The 24,194-nt window shown below is 39.6% G+C and overlaps 1 long non-coding RNA gene across 1 annotated transcript; it reads right to left on the reverse strand.

Annotated features, from left to right (window-relative positions):
* Positions 1-5,894: 5,894 nt before the first annotated feature.
* Positions 5,895-16,098, reverse strand: LOC135558175 (uncharacterized). The gene is made up of 2 exons (XR_010458318.1): positions 15,850-16,098; positions 5,895-6,229 (listed from the first exon to the last, which is right to left on the reverse strand). It is a non-coding gene; the product is annotated as an uncharacterized LOC135558175 (long non-coding RNA).
* Positions 16,099-24,194: the final 8,096 nt, after the last annotated feature.

Here is a 24,194-nt window from a genome sequence, read left to right on the forward strand (position 1 = left end):
TCATGAATCTTAATCTCATTTTAGTGCACTTTTGTGACCAAGAAATACGACACTTGTTCTTTCATTACAGTTCTGTCTTATGATAGATCAAAAGAGGTTATGTGTCTAAATGGGCACCAGGCCTATGCAGCTGCCAAAAACTCCTTCTATAATGTTATGAAGGCTTAAGTGATTAGTTGTGCCAACTCACTGAAGCACATCATGTTCTGACAAAGTGTAAGTTCTTAATTGACTTAGGCCCGCAGATTTTTGAAGCACTGGAATCAATTTCAGTCGATGGTTAAGAATATCAACAAAACACAATATCCTTGAGGAGAATGATAAGACTCCAGTCAGGGAAAGGGGAAGTACACTAGCTAAAAAGCAAGAGAAATCGTATCCCCATAATTTTAGCTGTCAGTTTTATCCAACCTTAATTTATCTTAGGCTAAATATTTGCATAAACAAAATATTGAACTATGTCTTTACACGTAAAGCTTGAGGCAGATATCTCGCCACAAAAAGAGGGCATTAGAGGCAATGAAAATTGCAGATGCGAAATAGCTAGCTAGTTAGCGGTGGTGCGCGCTGGTAGCGTTTCAATCGGTGACGTCACTCGCTCTGAGACCTTGAAGTAGTGGTTCCCCTTGCTCTGCAAGGGCCGCGGCTTTTGTGGAGCGATGGGTAACGATGATTCGAGGGTGACCGTTGATATGTGCAGCCCAAGTCGGGGCGAGGGGACGGACGTAAAGTCTATACTGTTACATACAGATCCGTTTGGAAGACACGAGACAATGTTCCCCCAACCACTCTCTCTTATACACATCTCTTTATTGTACACATTTCATGACTCATGGACTGTTGGACACTATTTCACAGACTTAAAGGAATAAAACAATACTTTTTTGAATTAATCTGAAAGGAAAAGCTGAAATGTGTGGCTTTTAAAGATTACGCAACAGACTTTTTAAAGGCACTTTAAAATCAGACTGGATGTGGTTGCCTAGTGAGTGAGGATGTCTATTAGAAATAGAGAGATATTAAAGTACATTCAGAACATGGTTATATTATCATTTATAAACTGGGTGGTTAAAACCCTTAATGCTGATTGTCTGACAGCAGTGATGTATCAGACCATAGACCACGTGTATGACAAAACATGTATTTTTACTGCTCTAATAACGTTGGTAACCAGTTTATAATAGCAATAAGACACCTCAGGATTTTGTGGTATATGGCCAATATACCACGGCTAAGGCCTGTATCCAGACACACCGCATTGCATCGTGCCTAAGAACAGCTCTTAGCCGTGGTATACTGGCCATATATCACACCCCCATGGGCATTATTGCTTAATTATACATTACCTTCATTTCGATGTAAATGTGCAAAATACTGTTATACAAGCTAAATTTCAAAACGTCTGGTCTATTTTAGTCTCGGATGCCTAGGTGAAAGCCTGTGACAGATGCTAGGTCTATGGAAATCTGATGTGAGATCATGTGAAACAGTAAAACTAATAGCAAGCTAATGGTAAGATGTGTGCCTACCTGCCACAGGTATTCACACAGAAAAATATCTGACACAGTAATTACACATGAATTACTGGATAGAGAATACTTTATCCCTACGTCGTAACCTGACATAAACAGGATAGAGCCATACTGATTTGGGTCAGAGCAAAACAAGAGCAAAACAATGTTTAGTCTAACATGCACACATAAAAAGGATTTCCACGTTATGGCAATGATTTATATCCCTATTTACCATTTCTTTGTCCTTTTAAGCCTTGCATTTTAGACACAGTTTGCTGTAAACAGCATCAATCACTTTAAATGGAATGCATTTCATTTCTAATACAGTTACAGAATATTGACTAGACATTGAGGCCCCTGTGAAAAATGAAGATCATTCTGCCGAAGTGATGTCACTGATGGTCTGTGGCGACCGGTGAGTCTGATAATTAAATCTGTCCTAGCACACGTATAGCCGAGATAATAACTACTGAACTAAAGACATACGCAATCTATCAGTATGATCATCAGTATTTCTCCAATGCCCCCAAAAAGTTTTTAAAAAGCCAATGTCAGTACTTCCTCTGTTTCATTTTTCCTCTCACACGACCATACATCTACAGTAAATGAGAAAGGTTATAACTGTTCATGAAGGCTCCTTCAGACAGTTCACCCGTAGGCGTTGTGTCAAGCAAAGCGAAATGCTACATGTCAATATGTCCAGGTAGACGGGTTATCAATCATTGTAAATCACAGATAAGCCCTTCACTTTTGGCACGGTTGTCTTCTGAGGTCCAACTATGACATATTCATTAGTGGTTCATCATGATCTGTCTTCTCCTCTACTGTAATACCATGTGAAAAAATCTATCATGTATCGGACATGAGGTATAGCTTTGAATTTAACATGGTTCAGATTCTTGTCACAGCAATCTATATGAACTGTTATCATGGAGCGGCCATACAGTATGTACTGTATGTGTACAGTACTTGTTTGTTTTTTTACTCTACTTGAAGACAGAAAATTGTATCCAATCTTGCATATCATGACAACAAAGAGGCAACAATCCCTAGTTTTTCTCAGAGCATGAGGAGAAGATGAGGAAAATATGATCCAGTCGCACGCAGCCCGCCCGGCCGCCTCATAACTGACATTATGTAACTGTGTGGAGGTTAAGACAGCTGTGATGAATCTAACGCCTCATGATGCCGACCAGACTTGTCTCAGACTAGACGTAGCATAGTAAACGTTAATCCGAGACACTCAAATTAGTATGATATGTTATGTTTGGTATGGTTACATAAGATAGAAGGCTACTTAAGGCAAAAGCGAAAGGGTTGGGGGAGTGGGGTGTATAACGCGAATGTGTAGCAACCCAAAGGTTGCATTTTCAAATCTCATCATTTTAGCTAATTAGCTACTTTGCAACTACTGAGCATGTTAGCTAACCCTCCCCCTAACCTTAACCCTTTTAGCTAATCCCTACCCAACCTTAACCTTTTAACCTTAACTCCTAACCCTAACCCCTAGAGCTAGCTAACGTTAGCGTTAGCCACATAGCTACCTAGCTAACTTTAGCCAAAACAAATTGGAATTTGGAACATATCATACGTTTTGCAAATTCTTAACATAATGTATGTTTTGCGAAATTCGTAACATAATGTACAAATTGCGATTTGTAACATATCATACGAAATGGATGGTGGATTAATACATACCATACGAAACATATCATACTAAATGGAGTGTCTCTTATTTACGTACAGAATAATACTCTGAGACCACGTTGTGCCGACAGATTATGAGTCAAACAATAGTGCACTCCGTCTGTCCGTGCACTCTTAGATAAAAATGTGCTTTCTAGAACCTAAAAGGGTTCTTCAGCTGTCCCCATAGGAGAACCCTTTGAATAACCATTTTGGGTTCCAGGTAGAACCCTTTTGGGTTCCATTTAGAACCCTTTCCACAGAGAGTTCTACATGGAACCCAAAAGGGTTTTACCTGAAACCAAAAAGGGTTCTGACTGGAATCAAAAAGGGTTCTCCTATGGGGACAGCCTAAGAACCCTTTTAGAACCTTTTTTTTCTAAGAGTGTATAGCATGCCGTTGGATTAAAAAGGAGCACTAATGTCATCAAACACCATCTTAAATAAGACAGATAATTGGCATATGCCTCCACTTAATTTCCGATTATGATTCTTTTAGAGGCCTTCTCTATGATAACCTTTTGAGAAGCAAAAAGAGGGGGAGGCAAAGTTTGATGTATACTCGTTTATTTTTGGAACCATACAATCTTATCTTAGTGCATAGACTGGTTGTTTTATTGGGCCTTTCTTACATAGAGAAAAAAACATTGCACATTAAATAGACGTAGAAGTCAAGATGTAGAAAACTAGACTCTCCAGTAGAAAATACATCTGGAAAAACTCTGCTCCTGTAATCTATTTAGAGGACAAATGACAGGAGCAGTATTCCTCCATGGTCTCGGGTCATCTAGTGGATGACTGGGGTGAACCTACTTCTTCTCTCTGCCTTGATTGCTGATTGCTTTCTGTTGGTTGATTATCATTATTATGTAAATGCATTATGTTGATGTTTAATTTTGTTAATAGGCATAACTCCGGTTTCTGCTGAACTGAGCCAGTGCTCATTTTATCAAACTGTTATCAGCTCAGTAGGCACAGGAGGTTGAGCCCTGTAACTCACAATGCTCCATTTTCACCACAGGGAGGCACACCTACAAGGTGATGGAGGTTATTATGGACAGTTTCTTTGTCCATATACATACATACAGCTGAGTCCATGTGTGATCTGGTGGAATAGTCATTCCAACAAGCAGTCGTCATGATTATAATGCTTACATCCGCAATGTCACAGTAGATTATTTATACAACATGTGTAGTTAATGATTCTCAAAATCACACAAGCACTGGGTAGGTCTTACTGCAAAAAATAATAACGCAATGACATATTTCATTTTCTTAGAAGTTACAAATAAATTGCACATGCTGGGATAAAAAGGCTCTGCTAAAAAATAAACCACTTCGAAACACAACCAAGACACGGCATGATGAATAGTGTTTATCACTCTAAATTCCAGAGCTATTTAGAACGGCTTTGCCCGTGCCCCTCGACTTGACCAACCTGATTGAAAATGGGAGCATGGTCCACAATTAGATTGTTACTGGTTTTCCCAATGGGACAATTAGATTGTTACTGGTTTTCCCAATGGGACATTTCCTGTGTTTCCTTCCTGTATGAGACCCTGGCCTGCCCCCTCCCCCCCCCTCCCCACAGTGTTTGCTCACCCCTCCATCATGTCCAGGGTTTTACTTCACTGCTGATGAGAGATGGCCTCTGAGGAGCGGAACTTAGCCACTGTGAACATGGGCTTTCACAGATCTGTTCACAAAGCTGGCTAAGTCCTGCACCTCAGGAAACTCTGAGTCCTGTATCACTAGATCCAGATGTCCTCCATTTCTCTTGTGTATCCATTTTTCCATTTGGCGTTTTTCTTCTTCTTATTCTAAAAAAGTACACGTTTTCAGATATGGATCACCATTGAGTTACATTCACTTGTGGAGATATTTGGTGATGATGGCTTGTGGACAATATCTTTGTTGGTTTATCCCCGCCTGAATAAAGTCCTAGAGTGTATTTACCAATTCTGAGCAGGGTGTTGAGACTGAGCAAGGGACTGGGAAACCACAATTAGATGTTATGGAACATTTCACATTTGTAGAAAATAATGCTTGTCTGTGGCATTATTAAAATGCTGAGGAAAGTAAGAGGCCATTATCGACAGTACATCCTGACCATGAGAGTCATTGGCCTCAGTAGTGGGATGATCCTCATCCCGGGTGAGCTTCTGACAGAAAATGTAGCTTGGAGACGGTGGACAAAGGTTGAGGAAGACAACAGGCTCCTGGATGGGGATGATGTTGAAGTGGGTGGCACGCAGCTGGTTGGAAATCCCTGGCAATGTGATTTTATGACACAATACCAAATCACTCTGCCAGGAATCCCACTGGCTGCCGCATGTAGGATGGAGAAAAAGAGAGAGGGGGAGAGAAATAGGGGGGGGGGAAAGGGAGAGAGAGAGAGACAGGCAGATAGGCTGATGGAAAGACAGACAGACTGACATAGAGACAGGCAGATAGCAGACAGAGGAACAGTCCTGTAGGAGGGGGCTCACATTCACTGATGCACCTGATCAAATACACACTCTATGCCTGTTTAGAACCTCGCACTGGACTGGATGTAGTTATAGTGTCCACATGCTTTGGCCACGTGCTTTCTGATAACCATATGACCAGTATTGTTAATTCACTTATTTTGCATATTCACAGTCATACATACAGTACAAATTATGTCAAATGAATGAATGTCATTTACATGTATGTGTGTCACTTGATGTTTTTATTTAAAAATACTTAGAAGCCACACCAGGCGCAAATACATGTACCAACATTTCAGAGGATTATATACACAAAAAGTCAAAAGACTTGTTTCCATTGTGGTCCTCACTGCACTACATACATTTAAATGACCTTACATGCAATAGCTACTCACTACCACGCAGTGGAAGTACTTATATTAGATACTACCTAGCACGTCATTACGGCTCAACCACATCAACGTTTAAAAGTTATTGTCCAGCTCACTACACGTTGAAATATACTCACCTTTAGGATGCTGTGTATGTTGGAAGTCTTCTAAAACTCTGAGATCATTACTGTAAAGACAGTGAAAGAGAATAATTCATCCAGAGATACAAATAATAATGAAAAAATAAAGGGAGAAAAAGAGAATAATTAGCCATCCTTCAATCATTACACATTTGTCCCAGTGAGACTGATAAGACTCAGTAGATTAAACAAAGTATCAGTAACTGCAATATATGTAGGGTGGTGTTGTTATTGTGCAACAGAGCCTATCCATAATTGATGTCTATTGACATCTCTCCAGGTGGAAAAATGATTGTGGACATTTGCAGAAGGACAAATAACATACACAGATGAGTACTAGTGCTGTGCATGGACAACCATTCTATTTATATATAGAAAACACAGTCCCATTTCCTCCTGAGGTGATGGCCTGTTGCACCCTCTACCACCACTGATTATTATTTGACCCTTTTGGTAATCTTTGAACATATTGAAGAATGATCTGGTCTTTATCATGTACTCTTATAATCTTCACCCGGGCACAGCCATAAGAGGACTGGCCACACCTCAGAGCCTGGTTCCTCTCTAGGTTTCTTCCTAGGGTCCCGCTTTTCTAGGGAGTTTTTCCTAGCCACCATGGTTCTACACCTGTGACCTCTGCTGATGTAAAAAGGGCTGTATAAATAAATGTGATTGACTAGAGAATCACAATAACTGCTACATTTTCTCACAACTAACTCAATTCCTCACTTTGCCACAGAATATACACATAATAACCTAGATGAGTATAAAATACTCAGACAGATAGAATTACAGGGGCTACAGTCATCTACATGGACCTCTTGATACAGAGAGAGCAGCAGTGGCTATTTCTGATGGACTGAGACTTAAGGTTTGCCCTACTTCTCACACAGCTCAGAAGCAGGGGACCTCTCCTCCCTAACAGTGGACAAGCAGTCCAAAAATATAATCAAAGGGCAAAACATGGCCTCTGAAAATATTTATTCCATCACAGTGATTTCTTGAACAGGAAATACAACTGTCCAATCCAGAATAAACACTAATCTTCCTGTATCGTTTACAGCATGCGGTTATATCTCTTTCCGCTGCTCTCGGCTTTTCACACTTCAGTGGTCGTCACTGACTGACCGCCCCCGGGGCTAATAATGGGTGAAATGGAAAATGTTTTCATTTGAACTTTGTGGTAGATTGACTTTATATAGGCAAACAGCAGTGACCATCTCAAACTGGGAGGGAAGGGGGGGGGGGGGCTGAGTAGGAAATAACAGATTTTCAATTTGACGTCATTCAGATGTATTATATGAACAGATATGTGTGAGCTGTTATGTTCAGACATTTTCACCAAAAAAAAATACAGTTGAAGTCGGAAGTTTACATACACTTAGGTTGGAGTCATTAAAACTCGTTTTCATCCACTCCACACATTTCTTGTTAACAAACTATAGTTTTGGCAAGTTGGTTAGGACATCTACTTTGTGCATGACACAAGTAATTTTTCCAACAATTGTTTACAGACAGATTATTTCACATATAATTCACTGTATCACAATTCCAGTGGGTCAGACGTTTACATACACTAAGTTGACTGTGCCTTTAAACAGCTTGGAAAATTCCAGAAAATTATGTCATGGCTTTAGAAGCTTCTGCTAGGCTTATTGACATAATTTGAGTCAATTGGAGGTGTACCTGTGGATGTATTTCAAGGCCTACCTTCAAACTCAGTGCCTCTTTGCTTGACATAAAAAAAAATCAAAAGAAATCAGACAACACCTCAGAAAATTGTAGACCTCCACAAGTCTGGTTTATCCTTGGGGGCAATTTCCAAACGCCTGAAGGTACCACGTTCATCTGTACAAACAATAGTATGCAAGTATAAACACCATGGGACCACGCAGCCATCATACCGCTCAGGAAGGAGACGCGTTCTGTCTCCTAGAGATGAGTGTACTTTGGTGTGAAAAGTGCAAATCAATCCCAGAACAACAGCAAAGGACCTTGTAAAGATGCTGGTGGAAACAGGTACAAAAGTATATATATCAACAGTAAAACAAGTTCTATATCTACATAACCTGAAAGGCCGCTCAGCAAGGAAGAAGCCACTGCTCCAAAACCGGCATAAAAAAAACAGACTACGGTTTGCAACTGCACATGGGGATGAAGATCGTACTTTTTGGAGAAATGGCCTCTGGTCTGATGAAACAAAAATATAACTGTTTGGCCATAATGACCATAGTTATGTTTGGAGGGAAAAGGGGAGGCTTGCAAGCCGAAGAACACCCTCCCAACCTTGAAGCACGGGGGTGCTGTTGTGCGGGTGCTTTACTGCAGGAGGGCCTGGTGCACTTCACAAAATAGATGACGTAATGAGGATGGAAAATTCTGTGTATATATTGAAGCAAATTCTCAAGACATCAGTCAGGAAGTTAAAGCTTGGTCGCAAATTGGTCTTCCAAATGGACAATGACCCCAAGCATACTTCCAAAGTTGTGGCGAAATGGGTTAAGGTTAACAAAGTCAAGGTATTGGAGTGGCCATCACAAAGCCCTGACCTCAATCCTATAGAAAATTTGTGGGCAGAACTGAAAAAGCATGTGCGAGCAAGTAGGCCTACAAACCTGACTCTGTTACACCAACTCAGTCAGTAGGAATGGGCCAAGATTCACCCAACTTATTGTGGGAAGCTTGCGGAAGGCTAACCAATACATTTGACCCAAGTTAAACAATATAAAGGCAATTCTACCAAATACTAAATGAGTGTATGTAAACTTCTGACCCACTGAGAATGTGATGAAAGAAATTAAATCTGAAATAAAGCATTCTCTCTACTATTATTCTGACATTTTGCACTCTTCAAAGAAAGTGGTGATCCTAACTGACCTAAGACAGGGACTTTTTTTAATAGGATTAAATGTCAGGAATTGTGAAAAACTGAGTTTAAATGTATTTGGCTGTGGTGTATATAAACGTCAACTGTGTATATATAATACAGAGACCTATTTATTGCAAGTTTATTCTCACCACAAGTCAATTATAACTTATTTCAACTTCTAAAAGTCGATTGTCAAAACATTTGAAGATTTTACTTGACGTCATAAGCCTGTCCACAAAATTGGAGAGTATCACTGCTCTAAGTCTATGGACAGATCCCAAAGCCTTGTGATAATGGCCTTGGTCGGATCCCTCCCCAATGTCTGTATGAAGATCAGCCCTGTGCTGTGAACACCGCTTCATAATATATTAGTTCACGAAGAACACTTACATTTATACTGTGCAAACTTCCCCATACACGCTAACAAGCTTTAGTCTGCTTTAATCAACTCACCTACTCTGGGAACATCTGATGTCGTACTCTTATGTTCAGGGATAGTATGTACTTGGCCAGTCTCTCTAAATCGCGGACAACGAAATGCTATCTAGATCAAAATGGAAATCGTCTGCTGACACATCTTTCTGGGAAATGAATGCTACGGCTAAGAGTGCTGAAGTTGGATGAAAAAAAATGTCTTTCCCCATAGTACCCGCTTTTAAGATTGATGTCTGAAACATGTCTAGAATTGCAGAAGCTCTCTCTCTAGGCTAAATCACTTCCATTTGAGACCAGTCATTGGCACCTCACTTTCCAGCATTAGAATCCAACACTCAACACTGAGATTTGCTCATGCATTACAGTCCTACTGCTACTGACTGCCAGACAATCATGGAGTTCATCTCCTAGTCTTTAAGTAGTGCTAGAACCATTCTCCTTCATTGCCCATGATTTTCACAGTCTCATTTGTTGTGTCTAGACGACTACTCTACTCTGGGGGCAGGCCAGAGGACAGAACAGCGCGTGATTGGTCTGGCCCTTAGTCAGAAGCCATTCGTGTCCTTGCCAGAGAGGAAACACAGCAGCGGACAAAGGAGTCATTGCATATTGGGAAAGTGTGGGCGGGTTCCAGGACCTAGGCTGATGCTGCAGATCTAGTTGACTTTGTGCCCAGACAGGACATAGGGAGTGAGCAGATCAGAGTGGGCCTTTGGCTGTTTGGCAGGGTAGGTGTGGGTCACTCAGAGGAGCCATGACGTAGGCAAACAGCAGCACTGATAACTTCAGTTGGAGACAAGAGAACAAAGAGGCTCAAACACTAGGCCTCGGGCTCGACTAGGGAGTGTAGGGACCTGTCCTGACTGCCAGGCCAAAATCACCTACAGCTAGATTACAACCACCCAACTAGACCACTAAAATAGCAGACAAACCTTCAGTAGAAATAGGAGATACTAAATGGCACCTATTTCACGTTTTCTACTCAAATCAACATGATAGCAATAACTTGAAATTATGTTAACATGGAAATACCTGTCATTCAAAGTGAACTGCGAGGATCCTGACAATATTATGATTATAATTCAGAGCAAAACAGTACATTTTTTGTTGTTGTTTGTTTCTTCTTTACTGAGAGTAAATGGAACTAGAAAGAAAGTGCATTGCTATTCATCAATCTTATGTTCATACAACTCACAAGTGTTATACCTGTTTGTACATTTATCAAACCTAAAACATCTGAAACTTCAGAATCTGTTAATAGCAAAAACATTTGATAGAACTTGCAACAGAAAACATAAGTGAATGTTGTCAGAACAATATTATTACCATCCTTGTTATAAAGATTTAACAATACAAAAACAATGGTTCTAATTATTATGTATTCAAAAAAAATATAATTAAAGCTGCATGCAGCAATGAAAGGGGTTCACAGGATGACACAAGATACACTATATATACAAAATTATGTCGACACCCATTCAAATGAGTTGCTGACAGGTGTATAAAATCGAGCACATTGCCATGCAGTCTCCATAGACAAACATTGGCAGTAGAATGGCCTTACTGAAGAGCTGAGTGACTTTTAAAGTGCCACCGTCATAAGATGGCACCTTTCTAACATGTCAGTTCATCAAATTTCTGCCTTGCTAGAGCTGCCCGGTCAACTGTAAGTGCTGTTAATATCAGGAATCAAGGTAAGACCCAAGTGCAGACTGTGTGAAGTAACAATGTTTATTGTAACCACAGGGGCAGGCAAACGATAGGTCAAGGCAGGCAGGGGTTGATAATCCAGAGAAGGAGCAAAGATACAGGATGGCAGGCAGGCTCAGGGACAGACAGAGTTCAGTAATCCAGAGGTGGAGCAAAGGTGCAGGACGGCAGGCAGGGTCAGGCAGAGTGGTCAGGTGGGAGGGTACAATGGTCAGGACAGGCAAGGGTCAAAAACCAGGAGGACAAGAAAAAGAGAGGCTGAGAAAAGACAGGAGCTGACAGGACGAACGCTGGTAAGCTTGACAAACAAGGCGAACGGGCAACAGACAAACAGAAAACACAGGTAGTACACAGGGGATAATGGGGAAGATAGGCGACACCTGGAAGGGGGGGAGACAAGCATAGAGACAGGTGAAACAGATCAGGGCGTGAGCGTGCATGTGAAGTTGAAACGTCTAGGAGCAACAATGGCTGAGCCGCAAAGTGGTAGGCCACACAAGCTCACCGACTGGAACCGCCGAGTGCTGTAGTGCCTAAAAATCAATTGTCCTCGATTGCAACACTCAATACTGAGTTCCAAACTGCCACTGGAAGCAACGTCAGCTCAATAACTGTTCGTTGGGAGCTTCATTCACTTTATTGATAGCAAGGTCCATACAGAAATCATTTGTCAAGATCGTGTGGAAGAACTTGACTGGCCTGCATAGAGCCCTGACCTCAACCCCATCGAACACCTTTGGGATGAATTGGAACGCCGACAACGGGCTAGAGTTAATCGCCCAACATCAGTGCCCTACTTCAACAATGCTCTTGTGACTGAATGGAAGCATGTCCCCACAGCAATCTAGTTGAAAGCCTTCCCAGAAGTGTGGACGCTGTTATAGCAGAAAAGGGGGACCAGCTCCATATTAATGCCCATGATTTTGGAATAAGATATTCAACGAGCAGGTGTCCACATACTTTTGGTAAGTTGGATAACAAAGCAAGCACTCTATCTGTAGGAACTATCTTCCTTCTAGTGCAATCATGAGTCTAAATACAAGATGTGGAGTGAATCTGAGGTATGGTTCATAAGGAGAAGATCATTTTGAGCATTAGCGTTACATATGTGAAGTGTGCAAATTCAGTGTGGTTCATCTTAGGGACGTCAATTATTGCGATGACAAGTTTTAAGTTGATAGGCTACTGTGGAGTGGATTTACGGGGTTAAGTGGACACGTAAAATATTTTTTACATTCGTTTCTGTGTGCCAAATTAGAAGAAAAAAATCTAAGAATAACAATAGGTTTCATATCTTTGCTGTGAACCTTTAATAATTCCATAAATTGTTTGATGTACACTAATCACTCATAGATAACACCCCTGTCTACTCGGTGTAGTGATCATCATCATAATCATCAGAAACATTTAAAAAAACAAGCCCAAAGGTATTTATTTCAAACTCCCTAGGATGTTTTACATTTGTGTGTGGAGTAAACAAAACATAATTATGTTGAGGTTAGCAGCATTTGCCAAATTACTTCCATGGAAATCTCTTCAGTCCCTAAATGTCTTACAGAACGTTAACCCCAGGAAGCAAAATAACCCTGAACTGTATTTACTTCACAACATGGACCCAGTGAGTATGTTCAGGTGGACACTTAAGGACACAAACTTAAATCAAACCAGGCTCAGGCCAAAGTAAGCGAAACAGAGTCTACCACTGCCAAAGAAAGTAGTCAAAATGCTAAAGGTTTGAGGGAAATAAAATAGATGAAGTGTGTACATGCTTTTCCAATTGGGTGTTGCATGACCATGACTGGGCTTTCATGGCAGCCCAAACAAAATAGAGAAAAACTCAACTTTATAGAAAAGACACATTTTGTGTCATTAATAAATGTAAAAATTAAAGCGACAGTGATAATGTGCAATGAACTTGTCATGAGTACCCACATATATCACTTTCCGAATAGATGCGTTAAGACAAGTAGAAGAAACAATGCTATTTTCCCACACGTATTAAGGTAGGCAGAATTTGGAGACTTTATGAGGCTTGGAAAAATGCAATAAAATGTATTTCTGTGAATGCACCCATCTGTTGAACCTTGGTGGACCTCCTGTAAACAAGATTTGGAGAACAAAACCTCTCACGCTAGCTCCTCGCCAGTAGTTCTTTCCCTTTGTCCACCTACTCCACTTTTATCTCTCTACCGACCTCTCTTATCTGTCTCCTTTCATTCTCTCTCTCGCTCTCTCTCTTTGGCGTTCCCTTCTAAAATATCTCTGCAGTATATTGCTTACTTCATAATATTGCATGGAATGCTGTCCTTGGAAGCGAACGTAACTTTGATGTAAAGAGTAAGGGTTAGACAGTGTTGTGATTGTTAACTTTATTCTATATAGTTATACATGTATAGTTTGTAATATATTATATGCTTCTATTTCATAACGTATTTTTGTTATTAGCTCAGTATAAGATCTGATTATTCTGTAGATTTGTCATCCAAAATGAAATCTAGGATCAGATTTATGCATTAGGCCATATTAAACCGTGACACATGGATAGTCAAGTACATACATCTATATTCCACCTGTAACACCATGCAGTTACATATACATGTACTATCTCTTTCTATTTAGGATTAAAGAAATAATAAATAAGCAATGTCTAAATAAAAATATGATAGAGGATATGTATTTTTTTTTATCATGTATTTATTCTGTTCAATATTCTATGTTTTATATCCATTTACTCATGACCATCAATGATTTTCTTTCAAAATAATCTGATATTGTATGATTACATTTACACATTGTGCCATAATATGACGCTTTTTGTAGAATTAGTTCCCTTTCAATCAATTCATTTTCAATATTGATCATTTGTGTAATTTCCTGATTCTTACAATGAAATGTTAAAAGTTATTATGAGCCCAGTTGAAGTCCAGATTTCAAGGCGTTCCGTCAATAAGAACTCATTGGAAATAATACCGGCAACATAATAGTTTGGTCCAGGCCGTGTTCACTCTCTATGGTTCAGATATATCTCCATTGCCATATTAATAACACACAAAGTTAGATTTCAGAGCAGAGCTCAGTGAGTATATAACCATATACTGTGACCATATACTGTGACCATATCATATTTGTTTTGGTAGTGGTATATATATATAAAGACATTTATTCTGGACAGTATCTTTAAAAATGTATCTCTACAGTCAGTAAGAGTATGTACAGTAGGTTAGTTGTATTTTCTTCCAGTGAAATACTGTTGCTGGAAAATCTCTGTAAGATGTTTAATGTTAGCTGAAGAACCCCAGAACCCTGTTATAGTATAATGGCCAGCTGGCCAGCAACTGTCTGCACAGGGAATCAAAGTGTCGTTCGAATCATTTAGTGATGTTAGGTAGAAAAGGCGGCTTACTTCCTCCCTCTGTACCAACACACAGCCCAGAGAGAAAGGGAAGAGAGAGAGAGAGAGAGAGAGCTGGAAGGCAAGGCACATGGCCCGTCTTTCTTATTCATTATACAGCTTTCTAACTTCTGACGCCTGTGTTAGTTGTTCATTTCTCCCTCCTTAACTCCTCTCATATTTGAATCATTTTTAATGAGAGCCATATAAGCAACGTAGCAGGGGAGGTTTACATTCACGTAAACACATCTAATTGATTCTAGCAATATTGTTAGATGTGGCTACATGCAAAAATGTCTGATTTAAAGCCATATGCATGCTACAACAAAAAAGGGCTTTGGCACACATACTGAAAATAGGAGGTGTATGAGACTTCTATGCCGCCATCAATACAAAAAGGATTGGGGTCCTCTGAATGAGGTGCACTAAAAGAGATATGTCAGTACAATTCCTTCCCTGATTGCAACCATCACAAAGCAAAATAAACTATAGTCGTTGTGGATCCCATTTCAAGTACATCTGCAACACATTGAAACAAAATGTGTCCCATAGAATATCCAGGCCATTGTTAGAAGTATACAAAAAGTGTGATCTTGTCCAAAGTACACAGGGAAACAACAGCATTATGTTGAATAGTGACAAAAGTATTTTCCTTTTTGGAATATTTTTATTGATAACTCAACTAACTATTGAGGATTAAATAAATAAGTAGAGGTATTAATTGGGGACTGGCAAATCCTAAAGTTTCTGGCTTTGATTCAATGTAGCATTAATCTTCAGGTTGACATTTGCATTCTTTCTCAGTCTAAAGGAAAACACTCAATTGCTATTGAATCTCTTCCCTCCACAGGTCATATACAGTATATAATAGGTGTTTTCAGAACCTATATGGTACTACATCAGTTATACCATAGGTTTATCTAAAAGGTTATCTTAACTCTTGTAAAAATAGTCCAAAGTCGACTGAAAGCGGAGAACATTTCATTCATTCCCTGTATGGGACCACAGAGGAAATACAAGGGAGAACCGAATGCACATTACACATGCTGGAGATCCAAACCGCTCTGAAGGATCAAGAAGTCCACCAAGTACTTACTGAAAAGTAGTATATACTGTAGCATATATCATACGATCATAGTTTCCATTTGCAACACAAATCTTGAAGTTATTTTACGTAGTTAGACGGTTGCTATAAGAATTAATTTCTACATTAGACACAAACTAGAAATGTCAAGATTGAAGAAAAGCACTGTCTTACTCACACAAAAGTACTGCCAGCTTTCACTTGGGATTGATTTAAAGCCCCATTGTCTTTATATGCCCTGAGTGTGATGATCCTAAAGCCATTGCTTTTAAACAGAGAATACAGCAGATCATACAAGTTGCTCCTTAGCTCCAATGCAACCCCAAGCTCAAACTGTGCTCCAACTAATACGCTCCTCCTCCCCTCCTTAAGTTAAGGACTGAGTCAAAGGCATACACATCATTCACAGAAGTTTCAAAACCACACCCAGAACTGCATGGAGAGGAGAGGAAACACTTGAGTTTTCCTTAAATAACCCCAGAGGAGGGAGGAAACTCCTGTTTTCTGCCCAGCCGAACCCTCAAATAGCCATGTAGTAGGTTGTGTTTTGAAAAGAAGATTATGACGCAGTGGTGATTTTCAGGATGTTTATTTTATTCAGCTAAAGGTTCTATTTTAAATACAGAAGTAGGTGTGTGGTGAGCTCTGGCTTTAAACACTGTGGATAATAGAGATATATGGTCTCAGGTCATAGTGTCTAGTGGTAATTGAATATACAATTATGTCTGCCTTTGCGTGTGTGGTGTTGGTGTGTGTGTAGACACATGGGCCTGTAGTTGAGGGTTCTCTTCATCCTGATTTCCGTCATTGATGACAACCAGCTGCATCTCTTTCATCTGTGAAGTGGGCAGCATGTAGCATTCCTCCCACTTCATACATATGGATCTCTTTAGGACAAAGAAGCACACCATTTTTGTAGCACAACGTGCTCTGGCATTTTTGTGTTTGCTGTGTAATCGCATTGCTACAATGTGATTTACTCTGTGTTATAAGGGCTATGTGGAATCCATCATATGAAATGAGTGATTTGTAGTTTGTAAACAAATGTTGTGTTTCTTTGGGGTAATGAGTGCCAAATTAACATGACCTTAAAGTGTTGTCTGTGGGCATGAAAAGGATTTGTGACAATACAGTCTATTGTCATGAAAAGTGCATCCAAGCCTGTTATCTTACCCCCCAAGACTAATCATTTACAAATGCGCCCAAACTAAAGGTGTGGTCTGGAGCTTATGAGGGGTACCAGTATTTGTCTTCTAGTTTCTATTTACAGGATAATGTTATGTTGCTAGGGAACAGCGCTACATTAATCCATCAAATCAGGATACATTTTTTTCCCCATTATCTGGGATGCATATTGCTTTGCATGTTCTTTCCGGTACACAATACCGTGGCAACAAAGAAAGCTTGACGTAGCCTACACAATAAACAACTAAATGTTATTTCAAAGTCAACCTGACCCTGCCTTCCATGACTTTATCTAGTTGAAATTATGTCCTGAATAGCCATTTATAATCCCAAATAACTGTTTGTCTGAATAATTTGATTTAAATAGACAATACCAAAAAAATTGATGTAAAAGCAGGTTGACAAAGGAGGAGTCTAGAACCAAACTATAAAATGTGGAATTTGGTCCGGCAGGTTGCCCAGAAGGCAAGTGAAAACAAAGGCTGCCTACGCATTCCCTATGTTTGACTTGAGACAGGCAACCAGACACAGACTGCCAGACCAACACATGGAACACTTTCACCTGAATCTCACTGTATAGGAAACTCAGAGCTAAGGAAGTCGTGCATGTTGTCGGTGTGTGTGTGTGTGTGTGTGTGTGTGTGTGTGTGTGTGTGTGTGTGTGTGTGTGTGTGTGTGTGTGTGTGTGTGTGTGTGTGTGTGTGTGTGTGTGTGTGTGTGTGTGTGTGTGTGTGTGTGTGTGTGTGTGCGTGCGTGCGTGCGTGCATGGATGTACAGTATGATTCATAGCCCTGAACAGACCCCACCCTGCGTTGGCGGGAGATTTGGCAACTGTCAGTTAGCCTCTCCCAAGGAAGGACTGCTGCTCAGACAACTGCACTCTTTGTTCAAATGCCATTTTGAAAAAGCAAGAAAAGACAAAACATATTTTTCTGTGGCCATGATGTGATCTACAGTATCTCACACCGCTGTGGGATATCTAAATGCTCTGAAATAAACAAGAAGCACACACTTTTGATGTGTCTGACGCTGTCTTTACTCAAAGAAATTAAACTTGATGATACACTCTATGAATGTGTTATTCCCTATGTTCACAGACTTCTGTGAAAGACTTTATTATCATGCATATCCGTCAATATTCTTATGGATTATTTTATTAGGAGGATTGTTTGTATGGCTGTTTTTAGTAACAGCTTGACAGAATGAAGTGTTACAATGATCAAACTAGCAGGGAGGTTCTGTTACCACAGTGCTACTGGGACAGTTGCAGTACTGATCCTATGTGGGGCCCTGCGATGGAGGCCCCTGCTCCGAGCAGAATATGTTTTTTGCAAAACCGATTTTCAATGTGTCATTTGGAGGCCTTACTGCTTGTGAAATGAAATCATGGTAACAATAAAATAGCGTCAGAGACGAAGTCCGGGCTGTTATGGGACTAGTGTCGTCCCAATAAATCCTGTTCCCAATTAGAGATGAATATGCTCTTATGCTCCAACGTCTCTTTGAAGTTTCAAACTAAGCGGATAACTTAAGACCAGTGTAGCAGCTAGGATATCAAGTGAATGGGGTCATGTGAGTCCCCCTAATTTTACTTTAATGGGTAACATTACTGTAGGTTGGTCTGAAGTAACATGCCAATGGACGAGTGGCTGCCTGCGCTAACATCAGATATTCAGTTTTAGAATTGCTCTCCACATGATTTTTTTTTACAGTTTACTATATAATACTACAGTACTTACTATATAATTCTAACTGTAGTATCCCTCGATCATGTGTAGTACTTACTATAGAATGTTGTAGTGTACTATAGTAAATACTATAGTAATGTCCGCAAAAACACTACACTTTTTAATTATATAGTAAGTATTACAGTATTTAATTTGCATATACCCTGCCCATTTCCCTCCATATCGCAATTTGTGCCATCAATAACTGAGAAACCTACATGCCAAATATAGACCATACATTGTATTCCCCACAGGTTATAGAAAAGAGCAGATGCTCTGAACTATCCATTCAGACCCCAGTTCTACCTACTTATAGATTATGCAAGGTTTGTTCTTTTAGTGTTTCTTCAGTAGGTTACCTCAAGGAGAAAGCCTCTATTTCTATGTAAAAAATAATAAAACAAAAACACTATAGTAAATACTAGAGTAATGTCTGCAAAAACACTACAGTAAATACTACTAGCACTAGAAGCACACGCATTTTGCTACACTCACAATAACATCTGATAACCATGTGTATGTGACCAATAAAATTTCATTTGATTACAGTATACTACAGTCCGCAAAACACTACAGTAAATACTATAGTACATACTATAGTTTTATTTTACTACATTATATATACTATACTTAACTGTAAATACTACAGTATACTACAGTATTCACTGCATTATTTTTGTGGACTACAGTGAATACTACAGTAAAGTCTGAAAAACACTACAGTGAATACTATAGTATTTATACCGTAGTATACTATAGTATTTTTTCATGTGGGTTGAGTTGATCCAAATTAAAGCATCCATTCCTCCCCCCTTCTATTCAGTGTAGCCTGCCATCCACATCTGCATGCCTTTGTGTCTCATTTTGACCCATTAATTAAGAGTTCATTGGCATTCATCTTTGCTTTAGCATTTCTAAATGAATGAACTATACTGCATGGATACACACTGCTGCTCTTTATCCGAATCACAACAGTCTCTTATGCTCAGACGCACTAAATACATAAACAAAATGAGGCTGCTTGAGTTTACATGGCCTGAGTGCACACACAGCACAGTAGACGTTCCATTATGTGGATTGTAAGGCAGAGGTCAAATGTAAAATCAAACTTCAAGGCAGGCTGGCAATATGGAAACAATTAAACAGAGGCTTGTGTGATCCAGCAGACGTGTACAACCGCAGTCCACAAAGCCCGCTATGACTATTTTTGTTTATATTGAGGTCCAATTCGCTTTGTCATAAAACTAGATTTAATATCATTTTGAAGTTACTGCAGCTGTCTATGCTAATATATAGCTATGACTGATGTGTAAACATTGCACAAACATTCTATGGTACAGTATGCAGACACATTTGAGGGGTTTTACTTCCAGATGTGTTGTTACTGTGGTTGTTTTCTGGCTAATCCAGTGTACCAAAATGAATAAAGAGTGCATGTTGAATCTGTGAGTGAATAAGACAAAAGATGTGTTTACAATACACACCTTTGTAGTATTTGCTTCACTATCAGCTATATGAAGAAAAAAATACCTTGTTTGCCATCTACTCAATTCAACCTTAATGCAGAAGTCAGGAATTAGCAGCTAAACTGAGTGGACACGTTTCAACATTATGGTGAAAATGACAATGAATGAGTTGTCATTTGTCTTAGCCACGCCCTACTGACGCTACCCTGACTTGCTCTTTGGGGTTTTGGGCTGGGTATCAGTATAGCACTTTGTGACAACTGCTGATGTAAAAAGGCCTTTATAAAAATTAATTGTATTGATTGATTGATTATCTGTCTATTGTGGGACATGTTATAGTTATAAAATAAGACTGTGAGGAAATTGCAAACACAATTATTCACAATTATTCACATGAGGGCACATGTCAAGTTGAAGAGACCATGCTGAACAAACAATAGCAGGGGTCGACGACTTTAAACTTGGACCAATTTACCCTTGACTGGCTGACAGAATACTACCTCTATTGTAATACAATGCTTGTTTCTGGCTCACACTTCAACGTCAGCTAGGTTTCAAATGGTAATGGGTAATTATTGTAGAAGATCTTAGTTTGTTAATATAATAGTTTGAGCATAACTTCAACTTAAGGTAACAGATCAAAATTCCTGATGTTCTTATTCTTGTGTTGTATTACATAGATTTATTGTTGTTTGTGGTGACTTTGTTAAAAGCAAACAATACATCAAGATTGGTTCTAACTCATTTTCCATACAAATCTAGATCTGAAAAAAATCATGTGCTTCATTAAAAAATTAATTCAAGCAACTCAGGAAAATCCATGAACTGCATAACCACACTGTCTGCATTCTTCAAGATGATGTTTGAACCCAGAAGTTGAAGATAAACTAATTGTTTAGTAGAAAACATAGAGTATACGGTATTATAATATAATGAGAATGTAGAAGAATTTCACGAAACCATATCTTCACCATATCTGCTAATAATCCCCCACCGCTGAGGTATATATTCTGTGATAATGTCAACCACAGTAAGATAAATTGATTATAGGTCTCGTCCAGATAAACTTATAGGTCTAGTCAATGTAGGTCTAGTCACTTTGTTCCTTATAATTCATGACAAAGGACAAAACCAGACATGGCAGCTGTGGTTGATCATCATTCATCCTCTAAATTGTCTTCGATTTATGTGCTTTTGTTTTTAATAGATTCCATTGGGATGTAATACTCTGCCAAATAAGTGACCAGAGATTCGTGGACAAACCTTTTGAAGGCAGCATTTATTGGATGATTATTAATGTGATATAGCCGGGTGTTGCCCTTTATTTGTTTCATCCTCGCTGCCTCGAGTTATACTTTGTTGACATTTTATGGAGGCTCTCAAATCGTGCATCTACACGTACAGTGTGGGTAAAGTGCAACCTTTACAGGTGAAGGACCCCTCTGCCTCAATCCTGCATTACAAGTGACTTGTTTTTACACTGGTTAGTCTTCAGTTCACCCCAGTGTACACCAGATACAAATTCAATCCACAGTGTTCATGGAAGATTGATTTTCTACTCAGAAATGATCCTGGTGACTTGTTCGTGTTACATTCTGCATGAACAAAAAAAATCGAATTCTGTTTTAACGAAAGGGAGCATTAATCTAATAAGTATCATTGTGCCTCTGCATTGAATATACTCTATACAAAAATAGCTGCCATTTTGTATTGAATGATTGCAGTACTGTTAGTCTGTGGAAGACGTTGCGTTGTTCAATGTCATTTGTCTAAAGATCATTGGGTACATTGAGAGCAGGAAGATGAAGATGAAAGTCTCACAGCACTAAGTTAATATCCAATATGACAATAGCGATGAAATGGACCAATTTCAAGGATGACAATGTCCAGAACCCAGAGTCCAGAGTCAAAAGATCTTGTAATTTGCCTGTTCTCTCTGGGGATGAAACCAGCCAGAGTGTGACTAGAAAGAACACCTCATTCTTTGTTTTGTTCCCTTGTTGGCATTGACAACCTCGATCCGATGTTATTACGTCAATGGAGATGTATCAGGAGAAAAATCTGTTGTCGTGACTCAGTTGGGCAATCTCTCTTCCAGGAATTGTATTGCAACTATCGTCACCAAATTAAAATGCATCCATCCCAGAGCACCTCTTTGAAATGCACCTGACCCAGATCAGTGGCATTTTACATTGGAATAAACTAATTGGGATATATTAAGCAAAAGCACCAAGCCAAAAGGGCATATAGCACGTTTAGCTGGTGACATTGTCTGTGGCACAGATTGTTCAGTGTAGAGGAGCGGGCTAAGGGTCTGTGTGCCGTGTGAGCCTGCCGCCATGTGTCTATGGATATATCTCGGCATGTGGATCTGATTTCCTTTGGCCATGTCACAGGCAGGAAGGCTTAAACCATGAGTCATGCCCCTGGGGCAGGCAACTCTTTATGGCTGGCTGGTGTGGGCTACACTGTAAGTAGACTATTGTTATGGCCACTGTCCATGCCCCGGACTGAGCAGAGCGGAGAGCGGCAGGGCTGCTACAACCATGTTGTTTTCCCACACTCAGTCCCAGACCCTAGCCTCCTCTGGTCTGGCATGGTAGACAGCTGGGCCTCGTTATCAACAGGCCATCGCTCTCACTGATAATGGCCAGATGGTGTGTGCTTCTGTGGAGCTGTGCATCCTCAGTTAGTTAGTCATAGGCCTCTACCTCCGTTGACCCCTCAGACAATGGCCTAATTTCATAAGGCGCACAGAGACTGACTTCAAAGTGGAACGCCCACACTGTCGCTGTACAGAAGGCATTCATCATAATGATCTGGTCACTAAGGCAACCGACAAGATTGTGATTCTTAATACTACATTATAGCTCCATTGATCAGCTGTAGCTCTTATAGCAGCTAGCTATCATAGCTCAGAGAGTCTATAGGTCATATTTGTTTAAAGTGTGTCGCTTAGTAGTATCACCTTTTAGTTAGAATGATGAATCACGTAGTCCTTTGTTTGGCCGGCTGAAATGCGAAGAGTAGTCTCTACAGCTGAACATCTCAACCTGGCAAGGTGAACAAAGCAATGTTGTGTACATTAACGTTACATGACATCCGGTGTAAAAATTAGTCTAAAGTGACTGGTGTCTCGCCTGCTTTCTTTCCTTTGTGATTAAGGCACAAAGCCCAGTGTTGAAGGATAACTCTCTCTCTCTCCCTCATCACTAATGTCCCTGGCCTATTACGCCTAGCTTCCTTTGTGATGAAATGAGAATGTATTGACTGCGAGAGTGTAAGCAGGGCTTTAGGTTTACAGTTCATTTGCAGTAGCCTCTCGTCGCTTTCTGATGAAAACCTCATCGCCAAAACACTTTTTTTTAGGAAAAAAAATGACTCTATTTTCCCATTAACAAACATAGAATTATGAAACTTCAGAAGCTATTTTGAATACATTTTCTTGGTCCTAGAGTCATTAAATGTTCAGAGAACATTGAGGGTAGTTACTGCTTTCAATTACTATTTGAAAAAGAAAATTGATAAACATGTAGTTACAGATAAAATAGGAAAAACAGGAAATAGGAAAGATAGCGATATAGAAAAGCACACACTGGAACGTAACACACTTTAACAGAAAGTTATTGTTAATTCTAAATGAATGACAAAATACCTTTAGTCAGGACTATTTAAATGTAACGTTGCTGGATATATTCTGTGGATAATATTCAAATAGCGAGATATAATGTGATCTTGTAGTATGCCATTCCTTCTCCACTGCGTATCATATAGAGAAATATGAATTCACTATTTAATTAAAACCTTGAAGTGGATAATATGAAACCAACAAAGGCCAAAATAATGTGCCTTTTACAGTAGTAAGTAAATATCTTATGAATAATAAATATGTGTATTTTTCATTTAATGTGAATGAAAATAAAGCTTGTTTTAAAAATCCACCACCAGCATTTATCATTCATAATATGATACTTTCACAGGATACTGGAGGTTCTCCCAAAAAACTAAGCTAAATTAAAATGCAATTTTTGTCAGACCACCATGCTCATCTGACAGCTCCAATTTATGGTTCCAGGCTCCTCGCTCAACCGTTTCTCCAGTACTACAGTTCATTTTCTCTTTCTTTGATTCTCACCCCCAAATCG

The sequence above is a fragment of the Oncorhynchus masou genome, chromosome 17, assembly GCF_036934945.1.
Source record: "Oncorhynchus masou masou isolate Uvic2021 chromosome 17, UVic_Omas_1.1, whole genome shotgun sequence".
Classification (NCBI taxonomy): domain Eukaryota; kingdom Metazoa; phylum Chordata; class Actinopteri; order Salmoniformes; family Salmonidae; genus Oncorhynchus; species Oncorhynchus masou.